The following is a 27,469-nucleotide window of genomic DNA, read 5'->3' as shown; positions in this document are numbered from 1 at the left end:
ACATTGATACGTCGAAGCTGTAGGGAAGTTGTGATGGAATTCGAGTTTATTTGATGTTCGGTTGGATATAGCCAATATGTTGAAAAGTTTGAATGTTAATTGTGGAGCTTAGAAATGGTAAGGTTTTATTCAAATTTCGAATTTGATGTTAAATATTTGTACTGTACTGTGAAGATTATTGCGATGTGTTATGAATTATTTTTATATTTTTAAAAATAACGGACAATCGTCTTAAAAAACAGCCAGTTGCTATATAAGGACTACTGCGACAAAATAATTTAAAACAAATTCGAAAAATGAAGTAATTTTTTTTTATTTGATTAATGAGTCAATATTCTATTTTTAAAAATAACGGATAACCGTCTTAAGCCATTCAGATGTTATAAATCGACAGTCTGTTTTATACTGCTAAGATAAATACACAAGGTTACCTACTGAACCGGTTTCATTTCTATAGTTTCACCTTGAAGGGTTAAAAGTTATCGTTTTTATGATAGGAATTAAAATTATGATAATAAAAATTATGTTACTAAAATTAGTGTGTTGTTTTTGGATGCGTAATGAGTAAAAAATACACAAACATATGATCAAGAATATAATAAACTAAATTCTTATCTTATTTTTTAAGTTATTATAATGCGAAAGGTTGCAAAAATATTTGGACGTTTGGATGTTTGTTCGTAATAAACACAGAAACTGCTAAACGGATTTGAATGAAATTTGGCACACACGTACTCCACGTCCCAGATTCATACATGGGCTAGTTTTTATTCCGGCAATTTGCTCCCGTGGGAAATAATAGGAATTTTATGAAATACTGGACGCTATAATTTCCTAGTATTTTAGAGCTAGAATATATCATACCTATACTTTTTTAAAAAAATCTGTTAATCTTCACGATTGTGGAAAGACGCATTAGCTACAGTCATAGGAGTTACCACAGATATTTAACTATATTAGCGAAGCCCACAGTACTGAAAAAGGTAACTATTATTAGATATTTCATATATTAAAACCTTATCACGAAAAATCCATTCCTTATAAATCAATTACGGTCGTTTCTTCATTAAAATGTAATTTAAATTCTTAGACATGTCCCAACCATGATGCCGGAATTTCAATTGGGAATTAAAATAAGACATTAACACTCTCAAAGTATATTTTTAGTCCGTTATATTTAACTATTGTCCTTATATAACCTTGTAGGAACCGGCCTATCACGTATGTCTTAAGGCCCTCCTCCAAGCAAGCGGCCTTGAGTATTCGTTCCATACATTTACGGTGCATGAGTTCCAGCGGGAATATGGAAAGATTTATTAATATTAATAATTTGAGTTATAGACCGTTTTCAAAAATTTTAAACTATCAAAATATTTTTTAATAAATTATCTATTTAATAGTGTTGATTGCAAATTAAAACAATCTGTAGTTTAAGAGGAGATGCGAGGAATAAATAATTTTAGTCATATTTCCATTATGAAATTGATGACATACCACATTATTATTTTAAACAACCAAAGTAAAGATAACATATTGCAGATATTATGTTTATTTTTTTCTAATGTTATTATAAATTTCAAATACCTTCTAAAAATACGGTCAGCGCGGTATTTTGCTGGTGGCACCACTTTAATATTTAAACTACCATCAGGCGAGCCTCGTCCTAATCATTAATATAATATTATATTAAAAAAAATTACAACAAATATTTTGCAAATAATACCTTTTTATAGCTAACAAAAACGTTCCACAAATATTAACAATAAAAAAAGTCACTGGAAAACATAATTTTACATTATAAAAAAGTTACAACAAAAAATTTGCAAATAACAATAAATATTTAAACCGTTCTCGAAAACACTACAAATAAAAAATGCAACTCGAAAACAACAAAAAAATCCTATTCTGTACATTTACATCCCCACAGCGTAGCAAAAACTAAATCGCGAAGGGAAGCTTTCGAGTTTCGCTTAATGAAAGTGGCTGTTTACGCAAGCACTGCAATTAACTATACACGCTGCTTCCTTAATTGTTATGCATTAACCTTTAGGTGTAGTGCGATTAAATGTATTTTACCCAGGAGGGGTAGGCAGGGGCGTAAGAACACCCACACTTCGTAGAGTGACTATATTTCCTTTCTATTGTGATAGACGTGAGGCAATTTCGAACAATTTAGGTTATGGTTGAATGTAGTAAATATGTATAACTTATGCTAATCGCCATAACGACTATATCGAATAAGGGAGTTCAATTGGTATTCAAGGGCCTCTTCAGTAAGTAATCTACCTCCTTTTGGAGAAGCCGGTCATCATATGATAATATAATAGTTGTTGCTCGCGGCTTCACCCGCGTGAAAAGTCTTTCCGGCTATAAAAATCTCTAAATGACTAGCGATCTATAATGCTACACCTATACGATACCAGCGCCATATATTTAAAATCAGATTTAAATTTAAATATTTCCCATGGTAGCAAATTACCGTCATACAAAGTAGCCTATGTTACTTGAGAACATGGTTTATCAGTGTCATTCGTGTATCATATCAAATTTTATACATATCCTTTCAGCGCAGCGGTACATTTACTTTCAACGAACATCTTAATATTTTTATAAATATTCACATTTATCATATTTATTATATGTGACTTCAAGCCAAACTGACAAGAAGTAGCTCAGGGTAGGGCTAACGTGCTCCAAGAGTCTCGTTTCAAAAGTCAAGTCCCACTTTAGTTAACAGGGTTGGTGAACCTATTCTTGCGTAAGAGTCTGTATTTTTTCTAGAAATATGATGTATTCAAACGGTATTCAGATTATACTTCAACGATTTATGAATAACGGAAGATTTCAAGTAACAATCCCAAATTTAAAATAAACTATTCTGACCGGTCCATTACCGCGATTGAGCGATTCGTTTATTGAAGTCGACGGTTACCCAGACAGCACGAAGCTCATTAGCAACACTGGTGTCTAATAAGGCCTATGTCTCAGTATTTTAGTGTATGACGCGTCCACCCCAGCTGGCAGCCGGCCAAAGGACACCGGTGAATAAGCCAGGGAATTCCTACGATGTCATTGTGCCCACGCGTTTCCTTATAGTAATTAATATTCTTTGTGTTTTGAAGGTTTTGAGAAAGTTGACAATGTTTTGCGGAAATGTTTACATGTTAATGTATAGAATACTAAGGATTGCTTGCGGCTTTGCCTGCGTGGAAAGCGTTTCGCGCTACAAAATTCCTTCTATAGAAATCCAGCGCTATTTGAACGCGGTCACCAGCGCGATCTATTTAAAAATTTAAATATTTCTTACTGAAACAAATTACCGGATTAAAAAGAAGCCTAAATGCTTATCCAGGACATGGTCTATCTCCATAAATTTCATTTAAATCCGTTCAGCGGTATCTGTGTTTAATTGTAACAAACATCTAAACATTTTCCGAAGCTTTCGGATCCATAATATTAGCAGTTAGGAAGTAAGGTAAATTGAATTAATATTGGCATTATCCGTGGCCTTTGAAAGTTAAGGTCTTCCTAAAATAAAGGTCTATGGAGTTGTGAGTTAATCCCGAATAAAATTATTAAATCTATGTGTCACAAACTACCGCTACGCAATTATACATATCAATCCGGTATCCCCTTCCTGTCAGAACTAACTCAAAACCTTGCTGCAACATGCTTGAACAAGTGAGTTGTACGTCCTCCAATTTGGTATGGAAAAAAGTCGAGATAATTATTTCTTATGTTTACGCGAATATTAGACATTAAAATAAAACTATTTTATGGATTTTATCGCGGTTTTTTATATTATAATATTCTCCCGACGTTTCAAAAAATTTGCAGCCTTCGTGGTCGTGCGGCGGAGCAGAAATAAGTGCCTTAAAGAATCTATTAACTCTAATATAAAACCAAGAAGTCAAACTTCTGATCTAAACGACTGCTTAAATGACTTCAACAAAACATAATGGATGTATGAAATCCAAATAAAACATTACAAACCCGAATGTCGGAACAATCTATCATAATGTAAAGCACATCCTCAATAAGGATGTATCCCAAATATGTCTCAATTCACAGGATCATAAATCACTGACAAACTTAAAACAATTGTAACTTTGGTGGAAATAGAACGAACAAAGGGTATCTTAACTTACCAATCGTGAAAAGTTATTAATTAATGTCGAAGTTTGGGTTGTTCGAAGTTTCCATTGAATTATATAATACTCGTCACTAAATATAACATATTGAGCTGTAGTCAATAAGTTAGCAACAAGACATAATGTGTGACAGAAGTTACATTTAATTCTTTCCAAATCTATAAGACGATATTGTATAAACATTATTCCTGAATAAAACTGTTGGAGATTGTAACCTTCGTCGTGACTTATTATTTTTTATATGTTCTATTTTTAGAACTAATTGTATTTTGTTTGCCATAGTTACTTCTCTTTAGTCCGAAATAAACACTCATGTCAATAACATCTTTTTACTAACTTTATTTAATTACTAAGAACATATACCATATTTACAACACGTTATCAGCACGAACGCTTAGTTCTTAGTTTTTTTTTTTTTACGTTATTTGGTAAAATAAAGTTGTATATATTTTTTGTGTGACTAGGAAATAGTAATAGTCTGAAAATGTCACATGAATCTGGAGATGTTTCGAGTGTGAAAAATTCCCCGTCGTCGAGCTCATCTTTTTACATTTTTATGTTTGAGGAATAAAGATGGATATCCTACATGGAAATTTAAGATGCGCAATTACCTTATGCATGAGGATCTGTGGGAAACAATCGGTGGATACCCAAATGGAGACACAACCCCTGCCTCTACAAAGGTACGCAAAGACGCAAAGGCATTAGCAAAGATATGCTTATCAGTAGAAGATGCAGCAATAACCCATATAAGATGTGCGAAAACTGCATCTGAGGCATGGACTTGTTTGCAAAAAGCCTTTGAAGATAAGGGAATAGGACGAAGATTATTTTTGGAGCGTAGACTGTACAGGTTGAGTCTATCAGAGTTCAAAAATATTGAACTATATATTAACGCAGTTATGTCAACCGCACAGGATCTTGCGGATATTGATGTAGTCATAGAGGACAAGTCTATTGCTGCAATACTTTTGGGAGGTCTAACTCCAAGGTATGAACCTCTCATTATGGCTTTAGAAAATTGCAATGTAGACGTGACTACAGAGTTGGTGAAAACAAAACTGCTTAATGAAATGTCCAAAGATGTGGCTACATCATTAGACTCTGTCTTTCATGCGAAGAAGAAGCCTAAGTCAATGAAGAAGAATATAGTTTGTTATGAGTGCAAGACACCTGGACATAAGAGACCAGACTGTCCACAGAGAAACAAGAAGGAGAAAGGCAATGCGGTAAATACCAATGATACGATATTTACAACTCTTAATACTTCTGGAAACCCAAGAAAGGACATAATTTATGTAGATTCAGGTTGTACTAGACACATGACTTCTAGACGGGACTGGTTTCAGAATATCTCGATACAGAATCAAGGTACTGTTACTGTCGCAAATGGAGAACAGATTAAGTGCTGCGGAATTGGAAATATTTCAATAAACACGCCCGAGAACGTGGTCAACAATATTAGTGATGTTGCTTATATACCAGATTTGAAAGCTAGTTTGTTATCTGTATATAAAACTGTTGAAAAGGGTTTTATTTGTGTTTTTGATAAAAATGGATGTAACTTTTATAAATCTGATACTTTTAATTTTACAGGTGAATCTGTTGCTCATGCCTCGCCCTGTGGTGGACTGTACGTTTTAGATGGTACTGTAAATGTTTCCGAGAATGTGGCGGATAATTTTTTGACACAAGATGTGCACTCTGGTTGTCAGGATAGTTATCAAATTTGGCATAAGAGGTTAGGACATTTGTGTCGTATAGGCATGAACCAACTGAAAAATCACAAGGTAGGTATAAAGTATACAGGAGTAGATAAAACTAGTTGTATCGCTTGCGTGGAAGGTAAACAAGCAAGAAAACCTTTCAAAAGGTTAGCGTTTAATAGGGCTACTTCCCCTTTGGAACTGATCCATATGGATTTGATGGGACCGGTGTCTACAACTTCTTTTCAAGGAAATAGATATATGTTGACAATAGTAGACGATTATACGCGAAAAGTGTTTGCTTATTTTATTTCTTCTAAAACAGAAGTCAAAGATATATTTTGTGTGTTTCAATGTTTTGTTGAAAATCAGTTAGATAAAACAATTAAAGCAATTAGGACTGATGGAGGTAAGGAGTTCGTGAATAAAGAGTTTGTTGATTATCTTGCTTCAAAAGGTATTGAACATCAAACAACGACGCCTTATAGTCCTCAGCAAGTTGGAGTAGCGGAACGCACCCATCGTTCGGTTACAGAAAAGGCAAGAACGTTGCTAGCTGAAAGTTCATTACCGAAAGTATTCTGGGAAGATGCATTCCAAGTTGCCATTTACCTTAAGAATAGGTCTCCTCATCGAGCCTTAGGTGGACAAATTCCTTATGACAAATGGTATGGACGAAAAGGTGATCTTAGCCATCTAAAAGTATTTGGTTGTAGAGCTCTAGTCCATATACCTTCGTGTCACAGGAAGAAATTAGATGTCAAGGCACAGGAAGCAATTTTCGTCGGTTATTCTGAAAATCCAGGCACTTATATTTTTAGGGACCCTGCTAACCCACGAAAAGTTATTATATCCAGAGATGCAACCTTTTTGAAAATTGCTTTACAGCGCTAAAGCAGAAGCAATCTGTCGCACAGTCAGAATCTATATTGTTATTTGATGAGCAAAAGAGATTGATTCTGAGTTTGATCATGACTGTCAATTCTATGACTGTGATGAGAGTATCAGCCCGGCGGCTGAAGCAACTTTACCAGTAAATCTAGAAAGTGCAAAAGAGTCAGTGACTCTGGAAGAGCGAGAGTCTCTCATTGACTTAAGGCTGCCTAGTGTGGAAGAAGAGACAGCGAATTTGGAACAGGAATCGCACCCTGAGCGCAGATACCCTTCCAGAGATAGAAAAGCAACAAATTTTTATAAAGCTTACAATACGTCAATGGTAGATTCTAATGAACCTACGACATATTACGAAGCTACTCATGCCGATGATGCTGATAAGTGGCACCATAATATGGCTGGTGAGTATAGTTCTTTAATGAAACTCCATACATGGAATTTAGTAGATAAGCCTAAAAAAGGTTATGCCATGTAAATGGATTTACAAAATTAAACTACCAAACTCTATGGTAAAGAACTTATGATATTGGGAATTTTGTTGATGACATAATAGTCTTCTTTAAATCTAATTTGACATTTGACACTGTCAAGAATTTGAATTTTTGAGAAGATTTGTCGATATTTTTCATTAAAAGATCTCGGAATACTGAAATGTTATTTGGGACTACAAGTTGAAAGTGATTCCGAGAGTATAAGGTTGAACCAGCGAAATTATATTCTTTCTATATTAGAAAAATTTAATATGAAGGATTGTAAGGCCGTGGATACTCCATTAATTAAAAAGAATATGGAAAAAGAATGGATGGTCAAGTCGGTGAGTCTTATCCTTATCAAAACTTAATAGGATGCCTCATGTATCTAGCGGTAAACACACGACCAGACATCGCTTACGCCACGAGCTATTTAAGTCAATTTAATACGTGTTTTACTAAAGAACACTGGAATGCTGCTAAAAGGATTCTGCAATACCTAAAAGGTACCCTAAACTATTCATTGGTTTACAGGAAGAATAGAGAACCTTTAAAGGGTTTTTGTGACGCAGACTGGGCAAACTGTCCAATCGACAGAAGGTCATACACCGGTTATGTTTACAAGTTAAGTGGAGGTCCAGTATCATGGGAATCCAAGAAGCAACCTACTGTTGCGTTAAGTTCGGCCGAGTCAGAATATATGGCATTAGCGTCTGCCACGAAGGAAGCGTGTTACTTACGTCGGTTTATATACGAGATAACAGGTATACTTTGTTCAATTAACTTAGCTTCTGACAGCCAAAGTGCCATTAATCTTGTTCGAAATCCTGTACACCACAGCAGGACGAAGCATATAGATACTAGGTTTCACTTTATTAGGGAAAAGGTATCTAATAATATTGTTAAGTTAGAATATATAAAAAGTAACGATATGCCTGCTGATGTACTAACGAAGGCCCTCGGACCTCTAGCACACAAACGATGTGTAGTTAACTTAGGTTTAGAAACTTAATTATTTTATTTGTTTTGTTTTCTGTCACAACTGCGATTAAGGGCGGCTGTTGGAGATTGTAACCTTCGTCGTGACTTATTATTTTTATATGTTCTATTTTTAGAACTAATTGTATTTTGTTTGCCATAGTTACTTCTCTTTAGTCCGAAATAAACACTCATGTCAATAACATCTTTTTACTAACTTTATTTAATTACTAAGAACATATACCATATTTACAACAAAAACTATTACATACATTACAGTAGAGGTATGTTTCCACTATAATAAAGACATATTATACATAAATTTATTACTTAAAGTTAGCCATGATTCTTCTCAATGAATATTTCTCAAAATAAATGTACACAATGAAATGGTTTTTGCTAAATATTGTTATGATTTTTCTGCCTGCTCTTCTATTAAATAATATATTGAATGAATATGCAAAGAATAACAAAAAATATACAGATAAGACAAAAAAATAGTAACAACATATCTTTGAAAAATAATTTCGTTAAGAACATTTATTTTGAAAAATATTATAATTTATAAAAAGGCTTAGGCATTTCTTCCACCAACTTGGCTTAATGCAGGTTTCACTTTCAAAATTCTTATGGAAAATTGTGCGCATAGTTTTCGTTCACCGTCTAACAAAGCAATTACAACTCCCTCAACAAATTACACGCGAAGTAACATGTATATTCTCCAAAGTGAATCAGAAAATGACAAAAAGAACCCGATGCAGGAAAGGCAATTACGCTAATGAGAGCCAGCGTCCAGCAACCAGATCTAAATGGTAGAGTTTAATCACACTATTTTATAACAGCTCTATATTATATACTGCCAACTGCTGAGCACGGGCCTCCTCTACTACTGAGAGGGTTTTGACTATAGTCTACCACGCTGGCCTAGTGCGGGTGGATTTCACATACCACCGAAATTCTTACGGAGAATCCTCACAATGTTTTCCTTCACCGTTAAAGTTAACAAAAACCGAGAAATATAGACGTAACGAAAAATCCGAGGGATGTGGCCTGTGTTTTAAAACTTCGGACTAAAAGATTTCCATTTCATTTAATTTTAAATAGTCGTTCACCAACACCGTACAGCCGAACCCCCGAAAGTGTAAGCCAAAATTAATTACACAAAAAGCTAGAGTGGATGTAATTTACTTGATTGAATACAAACACAAAGTATCGCTTTACTAATGGAAGAGCCGAATTCCGTTAACGGAAAAAATGCTGTTAATTTCAGTTTGATGTGAAAGGCTTTAATATAATTGAGTCGTCAACTGCATAGTTTGTGTGTAATACTTTAATTATGTTTTAATAATATTGGCGGTATATTCAAATTCAAATGTCATCATCAGCCATTGTAGTCCACTGCTGGACATAGGCCTCTCCCAAGCTACGCCACAGAGCCTCGTCTTCTGCTTTATGCATCCAGTCGCTGCCGGCACCCTTGTATAAGTCGTCCCGCCATCTGGCGAGAGGGCGTCCGACGCTACGTTTGCCAAGACGCGGTCTCCACTCCAGAACACGCTTACTCTAGCGGTTATATGTTCCGCGACATATGTGCAATACAGATGTATTGTTTATTAATTGAAATTGTATACATTTATTCGCTCTAAGCGTTTGTTTCGTGACTTCTGAGTAAATGCATTTCGTCTAATACAAGACGACCTAATACTAAAGTTATACAGCCAAATAAATAATCATACATTAGCTGTCTAATAACAGGACATTGTAAAACAGCCCTTAAACCTAGTAAACATAAGACTTTAATTACTTTGAGACAAAACGTAGAAAGGACCAGTCAATCAAGCAGTGGACAATTCCGAAAAGCCTGTATTTACGCATAGTAATTAAGATAACAAATGAAGATTGCGTTCCATTGCCGCGGTACAAAGTGGTTTCTCCGAAATGTTATTTCAAACTCATCATATACCGGCTTTTACAGTTCTCTGAGCTAGTGAGGTAACGCGACTTCGCTTAAAATTGTTGCTCGCTTTTGTTCGCGATTCCGACAGCGTAAAACTTACATATATTATCTAGAATGTTGTTTGAAATGTAGGTAAAACTTATTTTTGTCTAGACTATGCTCTGAAACGTGCTTAAGTAAAATACTAAGACAAACAAAACAAATCAATTGCATCTGTCCTGGTGAACATATCATAAATTTCAGCCAATTCTAAATCATACCAACTTATTAATAACCGTTAATTTGTAACGTAACTAACTGCGGATCATCGGTAGGGACAAACCGCTCAGAATAAGTCTTGTAAGCATGAACAAACTTTACTCTGATTGGTCTATTTTTACCATCGAAGCGGTTAAGAACGGCACTATACTGACAGTTGAAATGTCTTCCGAAATGACAGACAGACACTACAAAACAATTTTTTATATATGTCACAGATTATAAATCGTTTACGCGCGGGCGGTCGTCCTCTGTTCATGATTGCGCCTTTCGCTCGAGCAGGGACAGTGCGTAATAAGATGTTGATTAATTAACATATCTGCGAGATAGTTTTATCCCAAGCCTTCCGGCAGGCCGGATGTCTGTATACAATTTTTTCGATATAAATAATGTGAAGTGTTAATTGCTTTGTAATTAGTCGTTGGTTTTGTATTAATTATGGCGATATGACGCATGGTTTTAAAAAATAATGGTTAGTATATGCTAGTACGGAAAGAGTTTTTTTACGTGGGATAAATGCGTCATCACTACCTCCACTTGCTGGATCAGTGGAATAGTTTAGTTTCTATCAGTGTTACATCGCTCGGCACTTTGAACCGAGCGAGCATTAAAACGAGTCTATAACACTATGTAACCCCCCCCCCTCTCCCCCGCCCCCCGAGGCAATTCTTGTGCGCTCCGTCTCCACACGGAATGCACGTCCATGCATGGGGGACATTTGCCGCAACCCTAAGCACACAGTTAAGTGTGTATGCCTCATGGTTGTAAGTACACATTGAGGGCTGTGAGGGACTCGTGAACATTTGCCTTCCCATTCCCCTCCGCGCATCCTAAGATGGTTCCTCATCCTTCCCCTACACTTCCTACCCAACTATCCCTTACCACTTTCCTCCAGGGCCCTGCAGTCGCTAAAACGGGGGGAATCTAGTATTCCATTCGTTGTTTTCCCCCGGCGTTGACTGCGGGGTCTGTGTCCAAAAAAAAACACTATGTACACTCTACAGCGGCAAAACGACCAAAATTTGAGGTGGTCTACATCGGCGCATACATGGACGGCCCTGGTACATCCTATTGCATTAACATAGGTCTTATTTATAACTTATTTCGATTGGTACATGTTTACTATGTATCCGAAAGTATTCATCAAGAGAAAGAAGAAAGAAAGATTTTATTATTGTACACAAACAGTATAACGTGCACATAGTAACAAAAAGAGAATAAAAATATTAAATTAGATAAATAAATTATACCTATTATACGAACAATGGGAACCCTCATTCAGCTTCTTGCTGCAGTACCAGTCTTCTACGGCAGGGCTGATTTTCAATAAGGCACCCCGGGTGACGTACGGGCATTTACTCATTTCAACTGTTGCCGATCCGTTATTTGAATCCTTGAGTAACCCTCACTCCTCTACAGAACCATTTTAAAGTCATCAAGTAACGTCAAGAAACCAAGTGTACCAGGTCATAAAATCAACACAAGACAATTACACCATAATTTTATGCTACCAACCCGGATAAGTTGGTACATAATGATTGATGAATTCATATTAAATTATTATGTTTTTGTGGAGCGAAATAAAAGCAGCATTCTTGTGAAGCAACCTGTTTACTTATCTGTCCTTTTATGGAGCTAGAACAGTTTTGTAGGACCTTGAGAATTGTAGATCGTGTGAGAATCGACCGAAAGAGCATCACGCCTTCATTGGAGTACATACATATTTTCTCTAAGGTGGCTAGCTGGTGCGAGGAAAAGAAAGAAATCAATTTGGCCGTATTCCACGAACTGTCTGCAGTTCGCGAGGCACTTGTAAACACAAGGCTTTTTCTAGCTTCGGTAAAGACGTTTCTAGGGTACGCACTACCCTTTTTTGTCTTCCCCTGCCCATGCACGCCTTTTTCTCTTTTCAGAGGTAGACAGGAGTGAAACTCACTCATATTTCGCCAGATATTTTTGGTACATAGGCGAGCCTGTTATCATTTAGCGGGCGAAATTCTAGGCTGATAGTGTGGAGCAAACAAACACTACTAGACCCAGGATTCTAAACCGAGATCTCATCTCAGCTGTAGTAGATACAACTACGCCACCGAGGCTTTCGTATTCAAATAAGTTACTCAAACACTGTCCTTGTTACCAATATTTATATATTTCCAATTTCTTTCTATCCTTCTGCTTAATTTCTCCTGGTTTTAGAGACTCGCCCAGTTTCACCGCTCGGTATTTCCTTCTTCAGCCACTGCCTTACAAGAGTTACAGAGATGGGTGTGAAGGCTTGTGTCTTGTTTCTTAATTAGTACTTTAATCAAATAAGCAACCTATCAGATTTGACAACCTAATACATTGAATGCAGACAAACATCCCTAACCTAGACTAAACAAGCCAACTGAAATATGACACTGGCTAACTTTAACCGTATAGTCATGATGAGTCAGGAGTCCTCGGCGCCGCGACGCCGGTCATGCGCGTACGCATAAATATGGGTGAAATCTTTTGATATTTTTTTCGTTGACGTGTGTTAAATAATGAGTAGAGTTCCGTATATAAAGATAAATTTTACAGTTTTTAGAAACGGGTTTTTGATTGTGATGATTATGACTTAGATGTTTCAGTATTGGCAAGTAACAAAAAATTGTTTAGAAACATCACTTGCTCGCTGACTAACTTGCTGATTTGACCGCAGTTGATTTAGGGGATCATTTTATGTGCATAAGTTTCCAACTTTTAGTAAAGGGGGACAAAATTTAGTACAAATAAATTTTTATTTATATTCCTCATTCATTTCAAGTCCGGAAATATTTCGCAAACGAATTCGGAACAAAATATAGACGAAAAGATAAGATTGAAGTTTAATTAACACATTTCATAAACTTTATTAAAAATGGATTAAGAAGGTCGATATAATAAGGACGCGTGTAATATTTTGTGCAACGTTTTCGAAAACAATTTAATTGAGTCAATATTTATGTGACAATGGCCGTAAAAACTTAATACATATTATTATGCCAAGACGACACAGAGAAGCATACATTATCAGTCGAAAGAGGCAAGACTGTCTCGGTGGTATAGTTGTATTCCGTGCGCTTCATAACTCCTCTTTAAACCTCTTCGTCCTGGATTCAAATCCTGGGTCGGAAAAAAATGATTGGGTTTCTATGATATGTTGATGAATCCAGAGTTAGATTGTGACCTTATCACATTCTTCAGCGGAAAGTGGATGACCCTAATTGCATCTCTGCTTAACCCTTGGGGGTAAAGGCGTGATGTGTGTAGTGTTTTGTGAGAGAGATACGTCATGACACAGTGACTAGGCCAACCGTATACAATCGTCTGGGTAGGTACGAATTGTCTACTATAGTTCGTACGTATGCTTTGAAAAAATACTATAGTATTATACTATTCAGGGTCAGTTAGACATTGCGGTATCTTTGTATTTTATTTTAACAAAAGGCATAATGCAGACCACAATCATTTGTTAATAATACTTAAGTACTAAATTACATTAAGATTGTCTTGCTATCTAAGCCCTGATTGAAACTGCGTAAATGACTATATCGATGAAGATCGTTACTTCTGGCTTTAGTTACACAAAAAATCATAATATGGTTTCCTTAATGTACCAACGGGACACCGCCTAAAATCTGGCGCGCGGAACATAATCGTCGGAAACGCTAAACACTAATTCGAAACGAAATAAAACGCGTTGATGGACTAGTGAAACAGTAATTCTACATTAACCAATCACCAAACCGGACAGCAATATGGCATCTGTTTTTATTTATTGGAATCCCTAACTACGGATCAGTGGTAAGAATTAACGAATTAAGAAGTAATCTCTGTGAATTATAAGACTTAAGATAGGGTCTGCTTATGCCACTCAGTACCACTCTCAAGTGCGACATCAGTTGAAACGCTGTCGAATTAATGTCAACATCTTAAGGAACTCACACACACCCACACACATCACGCATCTATCCCCGAAGGTGTATGCAGAGTCGCAACCAGAGCACCCACTTTTCATCAAGTATGTTCCGTTCCATGATGTGATAGGTAGCCTATCGCCATATCGTGCACAAATTCCAGACTCCAGGCTGATACTGAGCAGCAAAACCCAAATGTCACTTTGGCCGACCCGGGATTCGAAGCCAGGACCTCAAAGCGCTGCCGTACAATTACGACACCTAGGCAGTCATATGTCGAGTCTTAAGGAAGTCGTTATTAAACAGATTCTTATAAACAAAACGTTTAATGATTTTTTTTTTTGAATTGAAGAAAGTAGAGCAGTGCAGGCATTCGACGAAAACATCTAACAAAAGATACGAGAATGTTTTCAAATACTACGATGAAAATAGTACAATTTAGATTTAGGTCTCTACTTCGGAACACTTTTTGCTAGTTTTATTATTGTTTTCTGGAATTTAAGGCGCCGCGTAAACGGTGAAGTTCTTGCCGAAAAATATTATTATTAAACTGGTAGTTGTTAAAATTGATAAAGCAAGCGTCTGCGCAATGCCTAAAGGGATATATTTATGTGTTACGTATAAGTTACATTTCTAAGTAGAATGGTCTTCATTACGGGTAAAACCAAGTGGTTTAATTCACAGTAAAATCATTTTACTGTTCCATTACTTTTAGGTAGAGTTTGATGAATAATGAAAACTATGTATATCAATGACAGTCTATTTGAGGAGTAAGTACTGCAAGGTTTTGGGTTTGATTCCTGGATTGGTATAAATGCAGTTCACTGTTGATTATTTCTCAAAATAAATTGTACGAATCGAAAATAATTTTTATGAAATTTTATTACAATTTTTCTTTAATTTTTTTTTGTTTATCTTAATATAAACGAAATTTTGAATGTATTAAGACAAACAAAAATTTAATAAATCGTAACATTTTTTTTTAAAAATTATTTCGTTGCGTGCGTAAATTTTAAGAGATACTCTATTATGAGTACAGATGCGCCTCTATCTGACCCTTCGTGGTAAAACCGTGAGCATACAATTGTTTTGTTTCAAAAATATTTTCAGAAACAAACTATACAACTATTCGTTTTACAAATTCATTTCAATAATAATTCATTTCATCATTAATTACATAACCTAGGAAAATAGTAACTTTCTTTGTCATTATAGTATTGCTAGAAAGTCTAGACCTATTTGGATAACACTTTCACCGTTAGACTACTTTAAAAGGACGCCTAGGACATACCTAGCAGGCGTTCAGAATTTATTTCTTTCTACTTCTTACATTTGTAAACAGACATTATCGACCAGTGTTGACATTGCGATAATAAATGAAATCACATACTCGTCTCAACCTCTGCTAACATTGTGTCAAAAATCATCCATGAATTACGAATACTTTCATCGAAAATAGTTTCATTTTTATAATTTTGTTGTGTAGTGTGAGTATGGCGTGTCCGTGAATTTCTTACTGAGAGTGTGATGTTGCCGCTGCGACGAATTCTCTTAGAGCAGTAGACATGCGAAACAAATAACTTCCCTTTTTCGTCGGTTAAAATTGACATTTAGTTGGTCATAGCGAGCAATATCTTGTATTTTGTGATAGAAACTTACTTTCCAAAAATCCGAACCCGAAACAATTTACGAATACATTTCTCTCCTCAAAACCCTTCTCTCTACCGGCGTATATTAATGATAACATTGTTGAAAACAGCTTTTATAAATAAACAAGACTTCGTATCGATCGTAAACCTGAGTATAAAACATCAATTAAGAGCGATAATATAAGCCATTTGGCAGTACAAATATTTATTTAACAGCAATGCGGATGTCGCCTCACAGCTGTTTACAAACGTATGTTTATGTTTATATATTATATACATAATATTGTTTTTATCATATTTTTCTCACGGTTCTACTTATAGGAATCCTTATAGATAATTATTTCATGTACAAATGCATACTAATCTATACTATGCTGCGGTGGCGAAAGGTGAAATTTTCGAAAGGCAATCCGACATATGTCTACCAATCCGCACTAGGCCAGCGTGGTGGACTAAGGCCTAATCCCTCTCAGTAGTAGAGGAGGCCCGCGCTCAGCAGTGGGCAAGTATAATACATGGCTGATATTATTATTATTATATTATTAAACCGACATAACATATAAGTACTAATATACATAAATGCAGTCTGCAAATCGTTCTCATAACTAGATTCTATATAAACTGAAACTGGCGAGAATCGGATTATGTGAATCCTTCGCCACTGAGCTATTCTGTCTATACTATGCCTGTCTGAACTCGATAATTTCAAACAACTAAATGTGATCTCCACCTAAATCATTCGATTTTTTAACTAACCATAGACAAAATAATTTGCTTTTGCTGGTGGTAGGATATATTTTATATGCGTCCCGATATCGACCACCATAGATACATACACAAGGTGTTAAAACCCGTCATAGCGGCCCACGTAAGTGTGTCTCGTTCCGGGATCAGTCTGTGTATATCCGGTTCCAACAGGCCGGCATAATTGTGTCGACTGCTGAGGGGTAATCATATCTCGTCAGTCGACATTCTATTGGACCCCACTACACTTATCAGGTGCAGTAAGGTCAGATTGCTGTGCACGAACAAAAACAAACACGTATTTTATCTACCAAAGCGCATAACCATATTATACAATGGACCTTTATTTCAAAATAACAAATGTCGCCTCATGGGACGGAAATTGGTGAAATGCGGATGCTCTATGCATCTCGCCTTAGGGATGCACCGTTACGCTGTTTACATACATTACGTAAACGCATAATGGCTTCTTGGAAAGTTATTGAAGGTAGGCTTGTATTCCTTTATAACTCCCTACTTTAAGGTAAGTGTTGTACGGGAGACCGGTTGGGTTCTATAATTATTGATAAAAGAAAAAAGGTATTTTTGTTGGGGTTTATTTTGTCATATAAGCGTCGATAGCCTAGTTGGGTGTGGAACGGACTGCCAAGACGAATGTGCGCAAGTTCAAATCCCAAGGGCACACACCTCTGACTTTTCTAAAAATCATGTGTGTATTCTTTGTGAATTTATCGTTCGCTTTTACGGTGAAGGAAAACATCGTGAGGAAACCTGCACATCTGAGAAGTTCTCTATAAGAATTTCGAAGGTGTGTGAAGTCTTCCAATCCGCACTAGGCCAGCGTGGTGGACTAAGGTCTAATCCCTCTCAGTAGTAGAGGAGGAGGATTATTATATTTATATTAATTTTGTTGGGAATAAGTACAGGTTTAAATAAATAAAAATGTTACAAACATATATTATACTGGCCAAGAATAGGAATCCTCATTCAGCTGTTTACTACAATACAGCCTCACCAATACTGCAGCGCTTTCTCAACGAGGGACTCAGACTGCCATCAAGCAATATTATAGTTCTACAACTGGTGGTAGGATATATTTTATATCCGTTCTGATAGTGACCACAGTACAGAAGTTTAACCCGCCATCGTGGCCCACGTAAATGTGTCGTACTCCGGGATCAGCTTATATATCCTGTTCAAACAGGCCGGCATAATTGTGTCGACTGGTGAGGGTTAATCGCTCGTCAGAAGTCGTACTCCTAAGTGCTATAGGCTACTTATTATCCTGGAAAAACATGTCGGACTTATCCCGGAAACTTTTTCACGTGAGTGAAGAGGGCTTAAAGGTAGTAAATAAATAAAATAAATATCCTATGATATGGAAACTCCCTAATGACTGACACATATTATCATGGTGACTGCGAAATTTGGGGAAGATTTGTCATCTTTAATGTGTATTTATCGTATTAAGTCCCTTTAAGTGACGGGAAATATGGCGACTATACATTAGTCCAGCTGTGCGCTTGCAATGACATTCACAACAACACCAACTTTTATATCAAGATTATAAAGTTAATTTTCAAATAACATAAACCTGTTCTAAAGTATTTCTCGTATACAAACATATTTCAAATATAATACGGACGCCGAGACGATTCTAATCTGAGCGGCTAAATGTCGCGTTATTTTCGAATGTCTTGAACGCAAACGTCCACGTTTGAGTTAAGTTTATCTTTGTGTATCGCTAGAAAAATATTCTCGTATTTCCTTTAGTCCACTTTCGTTTTGGTTTGATGTTTTGACTTAAGTAGGTCGCGTTGTGAAGGGAAGTAGCGTATATGAACATTTTAAAGTTGTTGATTATACGTTGATGTAAGAATAATATTTAAAAATAAACCTGTTGCCTTATTAATTATGCAGAATTATTAACGTCATAAAAACGCGCACAATGACTGTTTATAAAACACATTTTCCCATATAGCTCGTAGAAAACCAAGGTAAACTTTTGCATGTTAAAATAAAGCACTTTGTAGTTATTATAAATTGTTATTATAACGTGAAGGCAGTTATAAAAAATACCAGTGACTAATGGCTGTTGGATCCCAAGTCTGAGGATTAAAAAAAGAAACAAAACCATAAACTAACTTCACAATTCACAGAAATCACTGGCACATCGATATACTTCTTATTCTTTTTACAAAATTCAAATTTCAAAACGTCCGCGTCAATTCGTTGAGAATTCAAATAAAGAACGAAATAAGCGCGAGTGTGAGAGGCGCAGACCGCGCCGCACGCGCATCGGCTTGAGACTAACTGGAGACTACCGCACGATTCACGCATCATTCACCTTTATTTTTTGTCTCGCTCGCTTTGCCGAGCTTACTGTTACCAGAAAGAGACGGGTGAGGAAAGTTGGCCAATTTTCCTGAAGTGTCGTGATGCTGTCATTTCACAAGAGCACGCGAGTCAAGGACGATTTACAAAACATTGTATAAACATAAATAAAAGCTTTTTCTTAAATGTCAGGTGTGTATGGGACGGACGAGCATGGTGTAGGCGTCGTGGAATTCGTTATTTTTAGTCTATTCTATTGTTATTAACGTGTTCTCGGGATAATTAATAGGTTGTTATACTTGGAGAACAAGTCGCGAAGTAAAGAGGCCGATATAGTTTTGAAAAATATATTCTAAATAGTAACTTTTGTTACGATAAATTAGGAGACATCGACTTATGCCATCAGAAAAACTAACTGATCGAAAAATTGTTCTGACTAATTTATTACTAAATTCTATGAATCACGACATTTGAAAGCGAGTTTTAAGGTCTTGGATATAAATTATAAATTCAATAAATCAGGATCAGTGAATTTATAAATGATTTATTATGTACTAACGTGTGACGGATTAGTAATGCAAACATGTAATTTCTTAATGTAATAAAAAATAACTTAAGGTGACCAGGAAAACGGCTGGCTTCCGGGAAACACCTTGAGCAAACGTTACAGGAAAACATGTAAAACAGATCTAATTTTTAAATCCAAATATTCCTACTGTTTTCTGCCTCATAATGATGTATGATTATACGACTGTTAGACATTGGAATAAAACTATGGTGACCCGTGAAGGTTGCAGTTTTCGAAACATCGGGAGAAAATTATAATATTAAAAAAAAACGATAAAATCAGAAAAAACGTTTTATTTCAATTTCCATGCCTCATAATTAAATAAACTTAAAATTAAACTATTTTTCAGATTTAACGCAGTTTTTATATTTTATTTTTCTCCTGACGTTTCGAAGACTTTGCAGCCTTCGTGATCAGGGGGGGGGGGGGGGCTGATAAACTTTATACAGGTAAATAGAGATAGTTGTATAATGTGGAACATTCGTGTTTCTCCAAGTGCAAAATAAAAATGAGGTTTCAAATATAATTTGGGGTCAAGAAACTTCATGTCTCGTGTCGGTCTGTTATAATACAAATTATTATTAATGGAAGTAACATTTAATGTTTTTGAGTATTGAAATAACTTGTTTCTATATGTGGATGATATATTACTAAACTTCTGAACCAATTTTCAAAATTCTAATAGGAAGCTATATTATTTCTGAGTGTTATGGGCTGAAATGGCTCAACTTTTGTTTTTTTGTTTTCGTTTTAAAGTAAATTTTGTCAGTACAGAAATTAGTTCCATATTTTATCACAACATGGCGAAGTTTTTCTGGTCAGGCTATATAGGATTATTATTATCCGGAAAAACTCTATACTTACCTTAAAATTAGTACTAAATATAAGTAATAATTTTGATTGAAAGTAAATTTGTAGAAGAGTACACTATTTCTTAATTGTTATAAACTAACATTTAACTCCTCAAACTATTTATAGACATTTTCAATATACAGTATTACACATCCAAAACACGGGATATGAACCCAAAAAACCAAACAGCCAAATAAAACCTTTTTCGTAATCGAAGCTGAACATTACTATACCCATCTCTATATATACATTCACTGTGTTCAACTGAATTGAACTGCAATCCATACAACCGCTTTAATATAGTGTCAATATTGACAGCTCGTGGCTGTGTACGAAATGGCTCTCATAATATAAAAACTCGAGTCTAAATGTAAACATGGATTTGAATAAAAAATATTAATCAAATAAGTAAAATTATTTGTTGTTCAAGTGAATAAATAGGTTATCACAGTGACGTTTTGGTTACCATTTTAGTTCAGATTTTGAACAAATAGTTTATATGGACGTTCGTGTCCATAGAATATACGTCAATTACTATACCGCGGCCACATTCACGCTATATGTCACGACATTTTTATTAGCGAATGGACTTGGTATTAAGAAAATGTGCAATTAATAAGTCGTTAGCTTGGAATGCGAGGTTCAGTGGACGGCAGTGACTGTTCCAATGTATGTTATTGCTATGTATTACAACTATTTACGTGGTACTACTTTTATACAACATATTATGTTTAGAATATTAGGAATTTTTGAAATGGAATTTATGACACACTGCTGCTTGGCGGCAGAAAGAGACATTGCTGTGTTACCTACCAAGGCGGAGTCTCACATATAAGAGATCTAACCCCCATCTTCCCTCTCAACATTTTTGATCACTTACGTCCCGCCATTACGCGAACCTAGTGCTTCCAGCAAACTCTGATGTCACCAACCGAATTAAAACGAATGAAATTAGCATCTCTAGTGTTAACACCGGTCAAGGTCGGAATAATAAGGTGTAATTTCTCTTAATTTGCATTACTAGCATAGAATTAGAATGAGATGAATAAAACGTGATTCCTGACTTGTTCTACAAATTTAAATAATTGTTTGTCTATTTATGATTATTATCGGGTTAAAGTAATTGTGAAACGTTCTTTTGGGGTATTAAATATTTTAAATGGAATAATAATTATAGAATACAATTTTAGACAATAAGCATGACGACAGTAAGCAATTATCACTAAAATTATGTGTTTATTATATACTAAAGTACCTAATGTATTATTTACCTAAATGTTTCTCAAGAATTACACTATGTTAGTAAAAACCGTACAAAAATCCGTTCAGTAAATTTTGAGAAAATCGATCACATACAGACAGCTTTTGAGACTTTGTTTTATAATATAACTAACTGTATCTGAATTAGCTATATGACAATGTAAATATAATCACATAACGTGTAACTCCTAAATAATAATAAATAAATATGTATAGATAGATAATGGTGACACGCCATTGAAATTAGAGATAATGTCCGTTAATATTGAACAATTAACCCAATTCACTCCAAACGAAATCTGGTGGACTCAAAGTTATTTGTCGAGACTATTTGTACAAGACTGTGTATCCCATTAATAATAAAATAAGCCCTGTATTATATACTGTCTCACTGAGCATAGGCCTCCTCTACTACTGAGAGGGATTAGACCTTAGTCCATCACGCTGACATAGTGCGGACTGGCTAATTTCTAATATCGTAAAAAATCTTATAGAGAGCTAATCAGGTCTGCAGGTTTCCTTGCGATGTTTTTCTTCGTTAAACCAAGCGATAATAGGAAATACGCGTGTATTATTTTTTATATTTTAATACGATGGCTTATATTGATACAAAATAGTAAAGAAAAATGCAGTGTTAAAACGATCTTAATAGAAAAAAATATTAATAGATACTTACTATGAGCACTATTATTGACAAAGAATACACAAATAACTTTAGAAAAGTCAGTGGTGGTTTTGAACCTGCAGACATTCGTCTCGGCAGTCCGTTCCACTCCCAACTAGGCTATACTACTAGAGTATCCCAGAATCACTGTAATATACCGATATTATTTAAACTCAATATAAGCAGTATTGAACACGCGGAAAGTCAACGCATGACAGAGGTCATATTCGCTTTATAAACGTATGAATTATTGATTATTAATATATAATGAGTCAAGTTATTGATTCGCCGAGTCTTTTTCCTCACGTACGGGCGAGACGTGAGAATCGTGACTCGATCCGCGTGCTGTCTCGAGGTGAATGTTTACTGTTATTTGTTATAATTGTTTATATTTAGACCTTTGTTATCGAGATCAGTGTTTGACAGGTTTTTGGGTTAGAAATAGAAATCAATATTGATTCACAATCTTACTACAATTATAAATGCGAAAGTTTGTGAGGATGCATGTTTGTTCCTCTTTTACGAAAAAATTACTGAACGGATTTGGATTAAACTTTACAGTAATATTTGTTATACATCAGAGTAACACATGGGCTACAATTTATAATGATTTTGTGTAATTTGGTCGTAATATAACCATACATATCAAGTAAGTCGGAGAAAGAAAATTATCCCGGAAAACTCCTTCACGCGGGCGAAGTCGCGAGCAAAAGCTAGTATTATATATTTATTTCTATATTTTATGGAAATTTGTATTATTACATATTTTGTTTGTATATAATATACCCAGGTGTTTGTAATTAATTGCCTTATTTACTTGCTTTAAAGTACTATATCAGCTGAGACGCTATCAAATTAAGATCGGCATCTTAAGATAGTCGCTATTTCATATACCCATATTAACATCAGCTCAAATCACATTTAAGTCCCAATATGTAAAGGATTTTCACATCTGAGTATTATTTTTAATAGCGGCGATTCAGCTGAGTACAAGCTCTCAAAAGACAACTTAAGCTTCGTGTATTAAATAGATTAAACTTTACATGTCTACTTGAAATTTCACTCAAAGGTGGGATTAATTTATTATGCGTAGGGGACTTGACATCGCGTATGCCCGAAGAAGGCCACCGCTGGTTTTGGTTGGTATGCCGCTGAAGGGTATACAGGGACTCGGTCCAATGCTCGCTTGGATGATGCTATACTCCCGAGTGTCGAAATTGGGCCGTAAGACCGGTGAAACCAACATAACCATTCCACTCACCCTCCAAGTGGTAGAAGCGACAACGCTTTAATCCCGCGGTAAAAATAAAAACAAGAAAAGGAGATTTAACATCAAATGTCTCAAGGTGATGAGCACTGAAAAGACTCATGTTGAGTATTGCAATTCAAATTACTGTTTGAGTTTGCTTTTAAACCATTCGGATATAAAAACGTAAACATATGTCACTCCACAAACCACACATAAATCGCGATGTAACCGTTTATCAACAATCTTTACACATTAACAACCGATAACAATCCAAGATTCTTATCAGCACAATGATACGCGTTCAATGATCTCCAATTCTTGCGTGGTCTTGCGCCGGTGCCAAATGACGTCACGCTTGCACGGTGGTCTCATATTGTTTGTACAAGGTTTACATGGCAGTTGTGGCTAAATTGTAAACGTATTTTATGCATATAAATGTTGACTTAATAAATAGTGACTAAACATGTCCGCCCCTTAGGATGTCACAAAAAACGCGACTCATTATTATAATTTCGATGTTTTATAATATTGTGACTGAATGAGCGACCAATGTTTTAGTCACGTGTTTGTCTCTCAGCCAATCCCTATAAAACGACACTAGCAATAATAATGTGTAGGATAGATAATATTTTGAAATTGGTTACATTAACGCATGGTTGCCGAAATTGTATTTTGCTTTGTCGATAAATGATCTTCATCGTACACAACGGGCCGACCTACTACGAGCTAAGTGCGGAAAAAGGAGCCCCTTAACATAGAAATGATCTTCATTCAAAAATAACGATCAGTAATAAATAGGGTAATGGCACCCTTGAACGTCCACCTAATTTTAAAATCTTCATAAAGTCGTTTCATAAAGATATATTAAGAAAACCCTTTAATTAAATTATCGCCATAAGGGTACAAATTACAATTCAGGAAATATAAGCGTGTTTCTCAAATTGAGCCTGAGAAATCTCATACAAAGCTGGCGGTTCGGTTTTCTACGAGCCTAGTTCTACCCCGATCAATACATGTTCCAGTCAAATATACAGCATATCTCGAACTCCAACATTATATTACATAAACAACACACATCACGTCATCTCCAAAGGGTTAGGCAGCGATGCAACCACGACACCTACATTTCGCTGTGTGTGTTCCGTCCTATGATAAGTGGACGCGTATATTGTCAAATCGGGCACAAATTTACAGACTCCGGACTGATACTGATAAAAGCCAATATCACCGTCCGGGATTTAAACCCGGCACCTCAGGAGGGTGGCGTTCGCGCACGCATAACAACGATGTCACCGAAGCCAATTGTCAGCAATAGACTTTCCCCCTTATTCATAGACGTTTTTTATCTAAGGACGGAGCATTGCTGTTATAACAAGTCTGTTTCTCCGCTTCGTTTATCTGACGGCTTGCTGTTTGTCCAGCTTTGCTTATCTGACAGCCAACTAAATTCAAGTTATATATCAATATTAGCCAATCACAACGGCCCTATGTCTACGTACTGCGAAGGCCATGCCGTCAGCACTGAGAAACAGACTTGTTATCACAGCAATGCTCTTTCCTTCGCTAAAACGTCTATGAATAAGGGGTTTATTTTTAACTATTTTAATACAATTACGACTATTCAGAAGAGTTCCCAGGTCGTTTGCCGTCAACACCTCGCTACATGAATGCAAAAAATATTGTTATCATAAATTAGCAGTAAAACGAACCCAACTTATACGTCTAGACGTCGGCCAAGACATTAACAGTGCGTGTCGAATGGACAGTAGGCAATAGTCTGTGTGGTATAGCAAACTAAGGGGTTAATAGGGATGTAGTGAATATTACCTTTCTGCAACATGGTTAAAAGGGCAGTGGAATAAAAATTGTCTGAAGCTTGAATAAGAATTGAACATGACAAAACACGTCTCAACTAATAATAATTATATTATTATTGTATCAAATCCTGTTGCTATTTCTTTACTGTGATAAATTTACAAGCAGTAGTAGATTCTACAATTTAAAGTACTTTTATTATAACGGATTAATGTGATCACGGCTCCACTACATGAAAAAGATTGTCAGGGATAAAAGTTCCGCTTTATATTTTTCCGGATAACAAATAGCCTATCACACACAGGAGTAATGTAGCTTCCTATTAGCGACAAAAAACATCGGGTGAATATTCCTGAGATTAACACGTTCAAACAAACAACCAAACTCTTCATCTTTATATTATAAGCATAGATTATTTATCATCAATGAGTCAAATTAACACGAACCGCTAGCCATCAAACCAAGTTAATCAAACCCAACAAAACATTGCAACCGCAAACCATCTTTGCATACAAAGAAAACAAACCAGCGGACAGAAACAATGTGGGGAGTCCAAGGCAGTAATTAGAATGGCAGACACCGTCCAACACCGGCCATAACTATAGACTGACAAAGGAGCCTGTTAAGTGCTGCATTTGCATCGCAAAGGGACTGGGGTTGGACTATAAATAACGTCTGGCCAGACTGACGATAATCGATATATCGATAAGAATTTGATATGAACCATCGATATATGTACTACGTATTAGATTTGGCGTTCCGAACATTCACTGTCTAACATTCGCGTAAACATAAGAAATCATTTTGTAAATTTCTTCTATATAAATACTAGCTTTTGCTCGCGACTTCGCCCACGTGAAGGAGTTTTCCAGATAAAAGTCCTGCTATATATTTTCTGTTGGGTTATGACTATATTAAATAAAATTGAGTGAGATTTATTTAATTTACATTTATTAATTCGTACGCTAAATGAACTATACAATATATTTTGACACACAGCAAAACAACAACGCCACATGGCGAAAATCGAAAGAAACAAAAAAAGGTTAACAAGGACACCTTTAAATACGCGATATATATTAAATACGTTTATAAAGACAGTATACAAACCTTTAAATTTATCTTTATTAAACATTTTCCTGGATAGAAAGTAGAACTATTTAACACAAAAAATCCTACGGTACATCATCTTTGTCTAACTCCAACGATTAAGATACCTTAATATTTTAAATAAACATTTATTACAAATGCCAACAAAACCTTAAATATTATAAAAAGATTTCTCATGTTTACGCGAATGTTAGACATTTAAATTAAACATTTTTTTTTATTTACGGGGGGGCCTTCATCAGTCCCCCTCCTTGAGACCATGAAGGCTGCAAAATCTTCGAAACGTCGGGAGAAAAGTGAAATATTAAAACCGCGATATAATCCGAAAAATAGTTTAATTTGAATACGATAAAGGCTCAGGAACTGCACACATTTCCAATCGAACAAAACAAGATCTCTACCCAACGTTTCCAATAGAGGGGATTCCGTTTAAATGTTTACGTAGCGTGTTCCGCACATCCGTCCTCTTATCCCATTGCTATTCTTTCGTCGTCCTTTCGTCTACTATGTATAGTCACCATGAATGCCATTTTACCAGGATATTGATAGAAATAGCGTATGTAATAGTAAATAACACTTTAACAACTTATCAACTGGACTGCACAAAAGCTCAATATATCACAGAAAATATTTATTTACTACTACCGACCCGCCCCGGCTTCGCACGGGTGCAATGCTGACTATTTAATGGATGTTATTATTATACATATAAACCTTCCTCTTGAATCATCTCTATCTATCTATTAAAACCGCATCAAAATCCGTTGTGTAGTTTTACAGATTTAAGCATACATAGATAGGGACAGAGAAAGCGACTTTGTTTTATACTATGTAATGATAAGTAAAGGTTACGCAATTAATGTATAACAGTGATGCATTTTTTATTATTT

General features: G+C 35.6%; 1 protein-coding gene across 10 annotated transcripts in view; it reads right to left on the bottom strand.

The window, feature by feature from the left end:
* Positions 1 to 27,469, bottom strand: part of LOC115453125 (focal adhesion kinase 1) — a 244,513-nt gene that overhangs the window by 66,214 nt on the left and 150,830 nt on the right. For 4 of the 10 annotated variants that reach the window (XM_037441505.1, XM_037441512.1, XM_037441515.1 and 1 more), the window contains exon 1: positions 18,873 to 19,049. The exons of 5 other annotated variants lie outside the window; for them this stretch is intronic. The gene's annotated coding sequence lies outside the window, so the exon portion shown is untranslated. Of the gene's footprint in view, positions 1 to 18,872; positions 19,050 to 27,469 lie in introns of those variants that run through there. One more of the 10 variants, XM_037441518.1, reaches the window with a different exon arrangement.

The sequence above is a fragment of the Manduca sexta genome, chromosome 4, assembly GCF_014839805.1.
Source record: "Manduca sexta isolate Smith_Timp_Sample1 chromosome 4, JHU_Msex_v1.0, whole genome shotgun sequence".
NCBI classification, from domain to species: Eukaryota; Metazoa; Arthropoda; class Insecta; order Lepidoptera; family Sphingidae; genus Manduca; species Manduca sexta.
Note: the sequence above shows the minus strand (reverse complement) of the source record. Positions and strands in the feature narration are given on the sequence as shown.